This window comes from Aplidium turbinatum, chromosome 5, assembly GCF_918807975.1.
Source record: "Aplidium turbinatum chromosome 5, kaAplTurb1.1, whole genome shotgun sequence".
Taxonomy (NCBI): domain Eukaryota; kingdom Metazoa; phylum Chordata; class Ascidiacea; order Aplousobranchia; family Polyclinidae; genus Aplidium; species Aplidium turbinatum.
The window spans coordinates 18,242,485-18,255,974 of NC_137476.1; positions in this window are offsets into that span (position 1 = coordinate 18,242,485).

The window sequence follows — 13,490 nt, forward strand, 5'->3', positions numbered from 1 at the left end:
TTGATACGATGAGTTACCGTCGCTTGCGGTTGAAATTGCGTAAAATTAAACATAAGACTTGGTGCCAATGCATCTAGAGCGAGAATAGTTTTTCGCAGACAATTATGTCCTTTCAATCAAACAAAGCATAGGCTACAACGTTATTGCCTACTATAGAAGCTGCTCTGTAACATATTATGATTTTGGTTTCAAATCTTTCCTTTTGTCCGACACACTATCAAAAGCAGAAAAGGCGTCGATGTTCCCAAAGCTTCTCACATATACTTGTAAACATTTATTTCCAAGTCGACATGTAAAGATTTGAAATGCAATACGCTTCTCATTTGTGTAGGATAAACCAGAACATCACGCTTTTGTGAAAAGGACGATCGTTCCACCACGTTTATACGTGATGCAGCTTAGTTGAATCAATATATTCGAGGCTTCTTGTACCAGGTTCACTGTCACTGATAAACTAAACCGCGATGCAGTACCTCGCAAAGCAATTGTAGCGTAACATTTCCATGTGCTATAACTCGTCATAAATTGTGAAAACTTGTGCAATTACTTGTCAAGTTGTCTCATGTGAAATATAAGTTTGCATAGCAATGTCACAATGAAATCTTATCTCCGTTTACCAAACTAAAGATATGAACTTATGCGACGTCTTGCAACGTTGAATCGACGGAAAGGCGGGTAACTGCCAAACTGAACTGAGAATGCATGAAAGAAATCGTTTATTATCGAATGGACGTGACGTCAGAAAACGATGAATCGACATAGGCTAGCGGCGAGAGATATTTTAGTTAGATAATGACACGCGGCAGCGCGTTTACATTGAATAAAAATACCTTTATTTTATCCATTTCTATTTCCATTCTTCCTAGTTTCGTCTCACAATAACAAACAAATGAAGTTACGCATATTTACTAAATTATTCAATAAACAATAATGCATCATCCAGCATTATGTCAGCGCTGATTGACTAGACATATTCACGAGTTGTGTGAGAATTGTATTCGATTAATCGCATTATTTATTGTAGATAACACCTGCAAAAATTCAAGTAATTGCAGACTCTGCCTTCATAAGTGTAGTTTAGAAGTAGCCATCTCATATTGAGCCAATCCAATCAATGTAAAATAGAACGCTTTTACTTGATAGCGCGTGTGATATATAGGTTTTATCTAACAACTACTTTCAGTTACATTGAAAGTGAATGAGTAAGCATTATGCAGTCTGTGACAAGGACTGGAAATGTATAATCAGAAAATATAATATCATAAAGTATATTGCGTTATGTACATCTAGTAATTTTTATGAACATGGTATCATTTTGCAGGCAGGCGTTTTTATAGAGATACAAACTTATTCCATAGTTTGATTTATGGCACTTATCCAACTGTTTCATAATGCGAATAGCTGTTTTAGTTGAATTTAGAAAAAAATATAACTTATAACCGCAGACAGATGCAACTTTTTTCATGCTTTAGGCAATCGGCAGTACGGTGAACTATAGTGGTACATAACATAACCCATATGCGGGGTAATCGCAAGGGTCAACCCAAGTAATGGAAAGGTTCTTTTTGAATTATGGTGATGGAATTCTTGTAATGCTATTGAACTTCATCTTTTTATGAAAAACTTATATTGTTTGCATTTGCAAGAAATATCAAACTTTTGGATTTTTTTTATCACTGAACTGTCCGTTAGTAGAATGTTTCTTTATTACCTTAGTTAGGCCTATTGGTAAGTCAGGAAAGTATTTGTTGATGTGACATATGAGGATATTGTAAGAGACCGAGTTATTTTGTAAATAGTATTTGATTTTTGGACACCATCAAAATTTTCTCACAATACACAAATGCGCATCGAGATATAGTGCTCACAGTTTGGAAAAGTTAGATTGTGATAATTACAACTTGCCTGAGTAGGCCTACAGCAAGGGACAATCAAAATAGATGAAACCGCATTCATGGTAATATAGACGTTTTGCAAACTGCTCTTTTCATTTTCAATATAATAACAAGAATGACAGCTTATTTTCACTAAACATATAAACAAATATCAAAAATTATGAATGAACAGCGCATCTATATTTTTCGGTTTAGGTTCAACAATGCATTCTAGCCGTCAAAATGATGGAATATTTGGTAATTTTGTTGAGACATACCATTGCCCAATCGTTGAATTTACATCAGAGATAATTTTATTAGATAGATTATCAGTTTCATGCACATGGTTTCATTCAGCGTTATAATGTTGTTTTTCAAGCCACGTGGCGTTCATGGTCATAACGCAACATTGCAGAAACAGCCAATATTGATACCAGGTAGGCCTACTAATTATTACGCCGCTTTCGTCGAATCTACGTCGCTAAACGACGATATTGTGCAAACGCCTGTTGGATTTCCCTTCTACGTGTAGTTTATCATAAACGTGAAGCATTGCTCAAAAAGCTAATCTGAATCACCATAGATAACCATAGCATTCATATAGTTTCATCATCAGTAAATATGTAAAGTGCACTTCACAATTTTTAACAACGGTCTGACAATTTATTATATTGCAAAGTTTTGATTTATTCTCGATTTTTATAATTCTGTGTAACAGTTTTTTTCTAACTAGTTTCTATGGGACTAACAATTTGTTTCATTATACATTTTCTTTAGTATTTCAACGCCATTATTAAAAAAATTACGTCCTTTTCACTTTTAAATAAAACATGGCAAGGCAAGGATTCAGTGCTGAAGAAATATTGCAACATGTTTTACTGGATTCTGACGACGAAAGCCAGGCGGATGATTTGGAGGATTTATGGCACTCCGATTCAGATGAAGAAGCGGATTCTTCTCCGTCAACTTCCGCAACAGCGATTCCGATCGAGATTGACGACCAGTTACCTTCCATGGGCGATGTTCAACCGGAGTTTGCGCCATCAGGACGGATTATAACATCGAAAAGACTGGTGAACAGCATAGATTCCTATCTCGACATGAACAACTACGATGCTGTTGAGTTTTCCTGACACACTGAAGTCTTATACAACTTTGTAGAAAAGCCAAAGAACAGACAAGAGGGCGGCGTCAGCATTACTTGGTCTAATGCGAGACCGGTGCACAATGGGAGAAGGGGCCGGGCTAACATTATATCTGGCCCGATTGGTGTTAGAGGAGAAGCCAAAGAAGCCAAGACCCCTCGGCAAGCATGGGAACTATTTTTTTCTTTAAACATTTTGAACATTATTGTTCAAGAAACAAATAGAAAAATTGCCACACTCATTTCTCAATTGCCAGAGAGAATTTTAGATGACAGCAGATACTGCTATTTTGGCCAAACCAACAACGAGGAGATGCTGGCCTTTGTTGAATTGGAGTATTTTCGGGGGCTTTTAGGACAGGCTGGTCATTCCACGGATGTATTGTTCAATCAACTGCAAGGACATCCCGTGTTTAGTGCAACAATGAGCAAGAACCGCTTTAAATTTTTATTTTCGAACATTTCGTTCGACGACCAAAATACTAGGCCGCAACGTTGGAAGAATGACCGGTTGGCCGCATTTCGAGTCGTTTTCGAAATGTTTAACGAAAACTGCGGCAAACATGTCATTCCAGGTGACTACTTGTCGTTGGACAAAACGCTATACCCCATGAGGACACAAATTGCCTTCAAGCAATATAATCCAAACAAGCCTGCGAAATATGGCCTTCTGTTCAAGTCGGTAAACGCCAGCAGATTCCCATACACATTTGCGGCATCGGTCTATTCAGGTAAACCGAAGGAAGAGCCATTTAATTTTTACGTTTGTGGAACAGAAGAACTGGTAAAAGGAATGGTGATGAGCCTGGAACAACACGGTGACCTTCAAGGTCGGAATATTTTGTATGACCGCTTTTACACCTCCATACCACTCGCGCAGTGGTTGCTTGACAGGGGTATAACGTCAGCTGGAACCCTCAACGCTATACGTAGAAGAATACCCCTGGAAGTGAAGCAAGTGAGTGGTAGGGAGAAATCTTCGTACAAAATTTATTGGCAGACGAGTGAGGCTGATCTCAGCCTACATTCTTATGTAGTAAAAACGAAGAATTCTGGCATGCGGAATGTGTTGATGTTGACGACCATGCAACCTCTATTGGGGATTACCAAGGATGACGGCAAAAAGAAGCCAGGCTTGTATAAGCTTTACGACTTCACAAAGGGTGGCACCGATATCATCGACCAAAGGATGGGTTGGTTCATTCACGTGCAAAGCGAAGTCCCCACGGTGGACAACTACTGCGTTTGCTTATTGAGAAGGTGCCAAAGCCACAAAAAATAAACTACCAAAAAACCGTGGCCAATGTCAATGCTGTGAAAAGCCTTTATGCCCTGCACATTCCATACGAGTATGTCAAGTTTGCTTTTGCGCAGAATAAACTATTTGAATGATTGCGGTTTTATAAACTTTGGCTTCAACCACAGCCTAAATAAAACGCGGAGCTCAATGAGAGATTTTCCTTTTTTCCTTTTATTAGACAGATAGCTATTTTTACGTTGATTCAACATATCAAGACGTTGAATACTTGTAAACATGTGCGGTTTTGCAATTAGATTGTTTATCAAAATCATCTATCCTTTTTTGTATAAAAAGTGGGTCATAAAACTAATCGTAATACTCGATGTAAAATTCAGCATTTTTATATGCTGAAACAGTATTGTATTCATATTTTATAAATCCATTTTCTATTTAGAAAATATCAATATAATGCGGTTTGAGCATAGCTGAATTTTAGCACGGATACAACGACTGATTTTATGACTTTTATACAAACAAGGACAGAAGAGAAGTAATCTAATTGCAAACCCGCGCATGTTTACATCGTCTTGCAATGTTGAATCCACGTCGAAATGATTGTATTAGCGTTGTATTCAATTTCTCGTATTATCGAACTGTAAATGTGCAGCCACTTGTAATTTCAATGTGCCTCATTGCATATTCCTAAATATTTCTGAATTTGTGTGTACATAACCTGACAGAACACAGGTTGCTTTACCATTGAATCAAGTTGAAAAACGTTGCTGCAAGAGCCTTGTGCCAATTGCTGCAGTCCGGTATTGCTGTAACCAAATCAAAATACTTATCAATATTTTGCTGCCAAACTGACATTTTTATCGCATAAACGCCCATTAGGCAAAAAAAAAGGCAGCTGATTCTTTGTAAAGTATTTCTCCAGGTTCACAATGATTTGACGCATAATAAATACTACTTTGAATAAATCTAAATATTGTTTGGATTTTAGTGTGTGGCATATGAATCTTAGAGAGCTTATTGAATCCACAAGAAAATGACCCGAGGCATTACAGATTTTCCTTTTGATGAAAAGCGTTGTGACGTTCTGTTAATTAATGAACCGTAACTGTTTTATTTTGAATTTCTTTCTGACTTCTGTTTATGTAAAGCATCATCGACTTTATCGGGTAATCTTACTCCTAGTACTAGCCTTGTATGTAGCCGAGTTCACATTGAACTTACATTGAGAGACGCTGTTGCAACTACAATACATTGCATTTAAACCGCTTTTTTGTTGCATGATCTTCCATTCGTTTCGTGGATTACATAATAGTATTTGATAAACGCCACCCTGCTTCTTCAGCTGGTCTACATTTGTTAATAAAGCGTAGGAGTTGCTGTTCTTGGAACCGAGGTCACAAGATCATAATCCAAATTGGTGTGACACGCGTTCAGAAATCTCATTACTGCATGTAATTGATGAAGCATTGTTCTTTTAGTCAAGAAGCGAGCTTTATTTTGAGCGTGGGAAAAGTTATTATTTTGCATGAAAAATATAGATTCAAATTGAGATTATGTAAAAAAAATTTAATCACAACATGGCAATGCATGTTCTTCATTACTCTACCAAAAAATAATGTGTAAACTCACGCTACAATTGCTTTAATCGCAAAATAATCCAAAAGTCATAAGTCACCTCAACATTTCAACGTCTATGAGCAGTTCTAAAATTCACATAGGTTTAATTTTCGGATATGCTCAGCGTGAATAATTTTACAAAGTGAATCCCAAAGTTTGAAGCCGTACCTTAAAAAATAACAGAGATATCACTCCTAAAGCATAAGAAGAATCGACAGCCCCCCCCCCAAACTGAGCAAGACTCCAGGGAGCCCAACCTCGTAAGGGTTAACCTACAGCTCAGAAGAGAGGAGCTCCAGATCCAAGCTGAGGCCGAAGCAAGAGCTGCTGAGGCCACCGCGAGAGCTGAGGCTATGCGAGCTGAGGCTGCCGTCAGAGCTGAGGCCGCACGAGCAGAGGCTGCCGCGAGAGCTGAGGCCATAAGAGTTGAGGCCGCACGAGCAGAGGCTGCCGCGAGAGCTGCTGAGGCCGAAGCGAGAGCTGCTGAGGCCGCCGCGAGAGCCGAAGCTAGAGCTGCTGAGTTTGCACTCAAAGACGTTCAGTTGAGGGCTGAACAACGTAAAGACGTAGTTTTAGCTGAATATCGTTCAGAGTTGGGCTCCCGGCGTAGCTCTAAGAAGGGATTTTCTAGGCATTCCAGAAATGAATATCAATCGCAGTTTAATTTACATAACCTTTTCCAGACACCTGTTCAATCCGTAAGTGGTCCAGTACAATCCACACGGTTTCCAGCTGTTTCAGGAGGTCTCGGGGCCGCGGCTAAGGGTCTTCCGAAGGCTGTAGAGCCAAGGCCTGCGAATTACAACAGAACTCCTCCCCCAGAGCGTACAGGTCACGGGGCCGCCATTAGCAGTAATGCTTTGCCCTCTTCACAGTTTTCTGCGCCGCTAGGTTTTAATCGCCCAGCTACACGTAATTTGGGTGGTTGTGAGAGGCGTGTCGCGTCTACTGATTTTAACGTTTGTGAGGATCTTGATCGTGCTGTGCACGTGACTGAGCCTCCTCAGCCCCTTAAGGGATATAGCTTGTCTTCTCCCGCTAAATCGAGTTCTCAACAGCAGGATTGTTTTTTTGAATACCAAAATAGTAGGACGTTTTTCGATAAGGCGGCCTTGATTGGTTACGATGGTAATAATATGCCATTTATCTTCTTTAAAATCGTGTTACGGCCTTAATGGCAGCTTTGCCCTTTAAAGGAACTCGTTTGACTTTGTTACAAGCAGCTTGTGTTAGGACAGCTGCTCAAACGATTGCTAATTTGGTTTCCGACACTCCTGGCTTGTCAGAAGAAGACAGGATAGAAATGTCGTTAGATCGCTTGTCTCAACGTTTTGGAGTTCGTGGAGGTCTTTTCGCAGAACCAGAAATTAGAAAGTATCGCTATGGTAGCAAATTGACTTCTATCTTTTCCAGTGATTTGAAAGAGTTTAAAGATGAATTGTCGCAGTGTCTGCTTTACGCGCAAGCTTATGGTCAGCGTGATAAATTGGAAGGACGTTTTGTTTTGGATTTGGCTAAGCGACTCCCGTTTGACGCTAAGCAGCGTTATCTTGACTTTTTAGGTGATCATTATGGTGGCACTGATGAGCCTACTTTTCAGAGTTTGTTTGAATTTGTAGTACGAGAGGAAACGCGTAAGTCGACTGATTTTAGCATTATGCTAATGGGCGATTCTGGTGAGTCGCAGCATTTTAAAATGTTTGGCAAAGGAAAATTGCCTTCTTGTCTGGTTAGGCAGACGTCGGTAAAACCCCATCATAATGTGATTTCAGGGAGTTCGCAGTACTCGACTGCTGTTGGCGCACCGCGTGGTGGTGTGGCCAGACGTAGTGACATACCGGCATGTTTTTATTGTTCGTCACGTGGTCAAGTTGAATATCATTTTTTGTCTAATTGTAAAGAATTTTTGCGCTTGACTCCTAAAGATCGGAGACATGTTATTGTGAAAGCTGGCAAATGCTTGAATTGTTTGCGCCAGCATATGGTTAGGGATTGCGTTCATGCAAACAATTGTCGTAAGTGTGGGCCTAACAACGATAGGAAACACTATTTTCTTCTGCATGATTTTTATGTGACGTCACGTGATTCTCTGGATTCGATCTGCAAAAGTGATGCTGGTGTCAGAGTTCCTGTGCGTAATGTTAAGATTGGAAATGTTAAAGCAGCCTTTAATCGCGTTACTGCTGCTCGTGTTTTGAATCCAATAACTGGCAAATCGAAGTTGGTGTATTGTCAGCATGATCCTGGTTCGCAGTTGACGTTTGTTTCAAGTGATTTGGTGTGCGAACTTGGCGTTAAACCGTATGATAAAGCGTCGTTTAAAATGGATACTCTGGCTGGTCAGAAACCTACTTGTGCTAACCTTGTTAAACTCAACATCCAGTCGTTAGAGACGGATGAACTGTTTTGTGATATAACTTCGGTGGTTAACCCAGCTTGGGCTGACGATGTTAAAACTTTACCGCATAAACAGGATTTAACCCTATCTTAATACGACACGGGGTCAAATGAGGACGCCCCACTCTAGTAGTGAAATATTTCACAGAAGGAAATATGCTAGAAATGTGAAATTTCTTGACTTTTAGTTTTTATTCTTTGCAAATTTTTCAAACCTACCCTGGTCTTTTTTCTACCTTCCTGCCCTTCACAATAGGCATTTTGTCCCAGGTAACTAGACATTTTCATGAAACTGCCTACATTACAGCAGTTAATTGTCGTGGGAAGTTTTTCTCCCGCTGTGTGATCCAATTATCCAATATATCGTTTTAGGACATTCGTTCTAATCCTACCCCGAGGCGTTGCTTCGCCGTAAAAGCGTAAAATAGGATTGTGGGGTTTTAATTACAATCTTGTGTGTGTTTGAACAATGCCCTTAGGATTGCGACTGCTTTCCACATTTCGCTGCTTTCCAGATAGAATAAACAAGTTTCATTCCGTTACAGAAAGTCTGTCCCTGATATTTCGTCGATGCATTTCTACGTTGAATCAACGTAAAATGCTTTATCATTATTGTAACAATATGTTGCTTACTTTGATTGTAGCCTATCGCACAAACTACAAATCAAACATTACGATTTTATCTTTTTATGTGCTCTACCCTTGTTCGACGACATTGCCGAAGTCATAAATACGCTTGTTTCTTAGAAGATGCTAAAGCCCAAATTTAATTATTTTTGATTTGATTCTTTTTGATGCATGTTGTATTCCCATAATCATAACAAAATTGCTCGATTATTTATTTCACAACGCCTTATCGTACCTTAGATTCTTGTAAGTATATTCACTTATATTTATCTCGTAGAGCGTCGATACAATATAATATAACACCTGTCATGCTACATACATAACGTGTTTTGTCAGCACCACGGTGTAATGAATTCTAGGTCATTGATTTTCGTTAGGAGTTCATAGCGTCCCTACAATGAAGAATGAGAGGTACTTCAAGCGGTCCCATCATTGCTAAAAACAGTAGGCCTATACGTTTCACATATTTGTGTAATCGGTTGTAACCGTCAAATTATGCCAATTTACTGTCATTCAACCTGTTTAGACAAATATAGATGAGTTTATATCGGACAGAAAACAAAGTATCCTGGCTCATTTTAATTTCTTTGCGCAAAACTTATAAACTTTACAGCTATTCTACGTCATTTTGATGTCTCATGGCACTTTGTTATTTATGAGATGAAGAATACTTTGAATAAGACACAAAGCATTCCTGATTATTGCGGCAAACTCTTGAATTATGTAAAATCGTAATGATGAATTCCTCTAAAGGTGCGATATAGATTATCTGCAACACGTTGGCAGTATATTTAGCTCTGGGAGTACTATGAGCAACTGTCCAAATAAAACGACATCTACGACATGTTAGTATGCTAAAGACCAACGTTGCGTACAGGAGTAATGTAGAAATGCACATAATACCATGGCGATATTACAAGTCAGGTTACATCATTAGGCTATATGAAAAAAATATGTTTTATAGCCCAATTAATTTGATATTGAAAAGGCCAGAAGTAAAGTAATAAACTTCGGAGCATAACCGTAGGATTTAGAGGAAATTCGGACTATGAATATCAAAGCTAACACATTGGCGAACATTTTATTCAAACGTTTCGAAAACTGCTGTTTTCATCGTCAGTCAAAAGTAAGAATGAAGCTATGTTTTTACAATGGAAAAATCGAGCGAAAAATGCGATACAGTAGTTGAGTCACCTCGGCTATCAAAATCAGTCACTCAACAACGATTCAACGTCTGCCAACGTTGCCTGACCAGGAAGAGGAGCGAATGTCGGTGGTTGTTGACCAAAGAAGTAGAGTGAAAGTTGTTTGGAGTACCAAGCAACCATCAATAAGAGGAAGACAAAACTCTGCCAATGTGGTGCACAGTTTACCAGGAGTAAAGCGCGATTATCAATATGCAACGAAGTCGTATAATGCATGGCATTTCTTATTTACAGCAGAGATGATCTACATCATTGTTTCAAGCACCAGCACATGTATACGAGAGAGGCTATCGTGAATATCGGAGGCTCAACGAACTTCTTGGCATGCCTCACATTTTCAGCAAACTGATGCCACGGAACTAGCAACATTCATTGGATTGTGGTATACTAGAGGACTACTCAAGCGAACATTTCACCGAATTAACATTGCTTTTCCCATTTATATGGACATCCTTTAGTGCGACCATGTCGTTGAACCGATTAAAATTTCTGTCTGCAAATATTCGTTTTGATGATAAAAGCACAAGGGCCAATCGCTGGCAAAGTGACCGATTTACAGCAATCATAGAACTATTCCAATATTTTACTGGAAATTGTGAAAAGATTTTAATACCAGAAGACTTCCTTTCACTGGATGAGACTTTGTTTCCATCCCGCGTTGGTGTGTCCTTCAGGCAATAAGCTTCAGGCAAAAAATAAGCCTGCTCATGGCCTGCTAAATATGATTTGTTGCTAAGACGCATAAATAGTGCACGTATGTCATTCACCTATACCGCCATAGCTTATGCGGGTAAGCCAGTAGGTGTACCAGGACCACAGTATCTGACTTCCACTATGGAAACGCTGGTACACAATTTGGACAGAGTTTCTTCGCTTCAAGGACGAAACATATCCCTTGATCGCTTTTACACTTCACTTGATTAGGCAGAATGGCTTTGGAACAAAAACATAACTTTAGTTGGAAAATGGCAAAGCAATAGAAAAGGGGTTAGCGAGTTAAAATCTCTCACTGATTGGGAAGCTTTCAGGACCAAAATTTACTGGGAGGAGTCGAGAAACCACACTACCGTTACGTCGTACGGCGTCGTACGCAGTCAAACCAAAAGCTACCGGTAAACGCAATGTTCTGGTCTTATCAACTATGCAGCCAATCCTTGGAGTAACCAAAGATGACGGAAAGAAAAAACCTGCAATAATCAAGCTCTACCATTTTACCAAGGGTGGGACTGATGTCGTCGACCAGAAGATGGCATATTATAGCGTCAAGCCGAAGTCAGCAAAATGGTCTGTGTCTGCATTTTCTTACATTTTAGACGTTGCGCGGGTCAATGCGATGACCATTAGTTACTTGAACCGCGAGTTGTCCTTTTCACAAGCCAAGTGAGACGAAAGTTTTGTGGAGGGTTGGCAGCTAGCCATGTCATTAGTCAAACCACACATGTCTAGACGATTGGATGATGTACCTATTCTACGTGGGTCACTCCATCATACAATGTCAACATTTTTGGGACGAAACCATAGATTAACAGCAAACTCAAATTTGATATTACCAGTGGTTTTCATAATGAAATAGCGGGCTATCATAAGATTTGTTCTTATCATGTTATCGTTGATTATGGGTTTAGATATTTTAATCACAGTATTTGGTCATCACCGTTTTATTCAAAAGCGGGGTATTTTTCTATCTATAAATTGATCGAAATATTATTTATAAAGCTGTGCGGTTCAATTTCATTACCATTATACTGGACGATGCTAATTTACTACACTTGCAATACGGTCTGTTTTGCACAATATTTCGCACAAGTCATATTTTTTTTGTGACTGGAATTTCTTGTCTTCGAAGAATTTTGATAAGTCAGTTTTTCTCAATGCAATGACGAGCTGCATGTCTTCATTTTCAATAAACAGTGCCTGGATGACATTATGTGTTTCCATTTTCGCTGATAGGCATTGCTTTCACAGATCAAATGTTTGTACTGTTTCAACGTCTGACGACGGTGAACCGCTGTAAAGCAGCCGATAATTCCTGCGAAAGTTTTACGTAATAAAAAAGCATTCATTCAAGAAGAATGCAATTTGAAACAAACGCATGATTTTTTAGGTTGTATCGCAACACCGCTGAACGTTGTATCGACATAAGCAAAGTATCTATAAGCTGTTAGCACTCGCAATGACACGATAGGACATATCAAGCTGTGCTTATTTCTCTACGATGAGAATTGGGTCAGGACAAGAGCGGTAATCCAGAGTTGACCTTTCGCTGCTTGATATTTGAGCAAACAAATTATATGGTAGATTATAAATATTAGTGCAATTTCTTTGTAATGTAAAAACGCCCAAAAATGCCTTATATTTATGAGGAAAAGTAAATTTTTGTTTAGTTTAGCATTACTCTATGTTATAATTCAAAAATATGCGTTCGAACGGTCAAGTTTGAAGCTATTTTTGAGAAATTAGAATAAAAACCGACTTTCTATCGTTTTTTCATCTCAAACACTTTATTTCAATAATTTTGTGGGGTAAAATTTTAATTTCTATACGCACAACACACATGGCTCTTATCTTGCAAAATATTTTGGTTCTGTGATTTTCATAGCTCCCGTTATTAGCGATTAATTAGCACGGGGCTAAAATAGCCCGTGTCGAACTTTCCGCGTACGAAAACAGCTCGTATTAAGATAGTGTTCCCGACAATTTTCACCTATTCAAACGTCATATAAAAACCGTTCAAGTCTACTGAATATTACGTCATGGAAGTTACTAGAAAATCTGCCGAAATTGCACCATCGTTAATAAGACTTGTGTCAAACCTGTTTGGGCCTGTTTGGACCTGTTTAAACAGGAAATATTACATCAGCTTTAAACACCTGTTGGAATGACTTCATAATTGATTTCATTTATTGCGTCACAGTACTGCATACGTGAATTTGAGATATTGATATCTATTCTGGTCATTCGTGAAATGGTTGCTTGAGAATTAGTCGCACATTTAACTGTTGGCTTAGTGCTTGCTAGCTGGACAAAAGTTCCGTCTTTTATCCAAGTAATCTGTTGTGTAGTGACAGTTTAAGTGGTGTAGGCGTTGCACCCCCTCGGTTTCGGTAGCCTCGGGCTAATTTTACAGGAATACACTGTTTGAAAAGAAGTTCAAGTGTGTGTTTCTTCGGTCATTATATACAGACAAACGGATTAGGGAACTTTATGTTAAAATTTTCCCAAGAAGAGATTATGGTTTACCGCTGTGACCAGATAGGGTTAAGTGGTTTCCGTCATTTTCATGACGTGAATATGTTTCATTTGAATGATTGTAGTACTGTAGATGTACTGATTGGCAACGACAACGCTTATTTGATGTGGGCAAAAGAAGA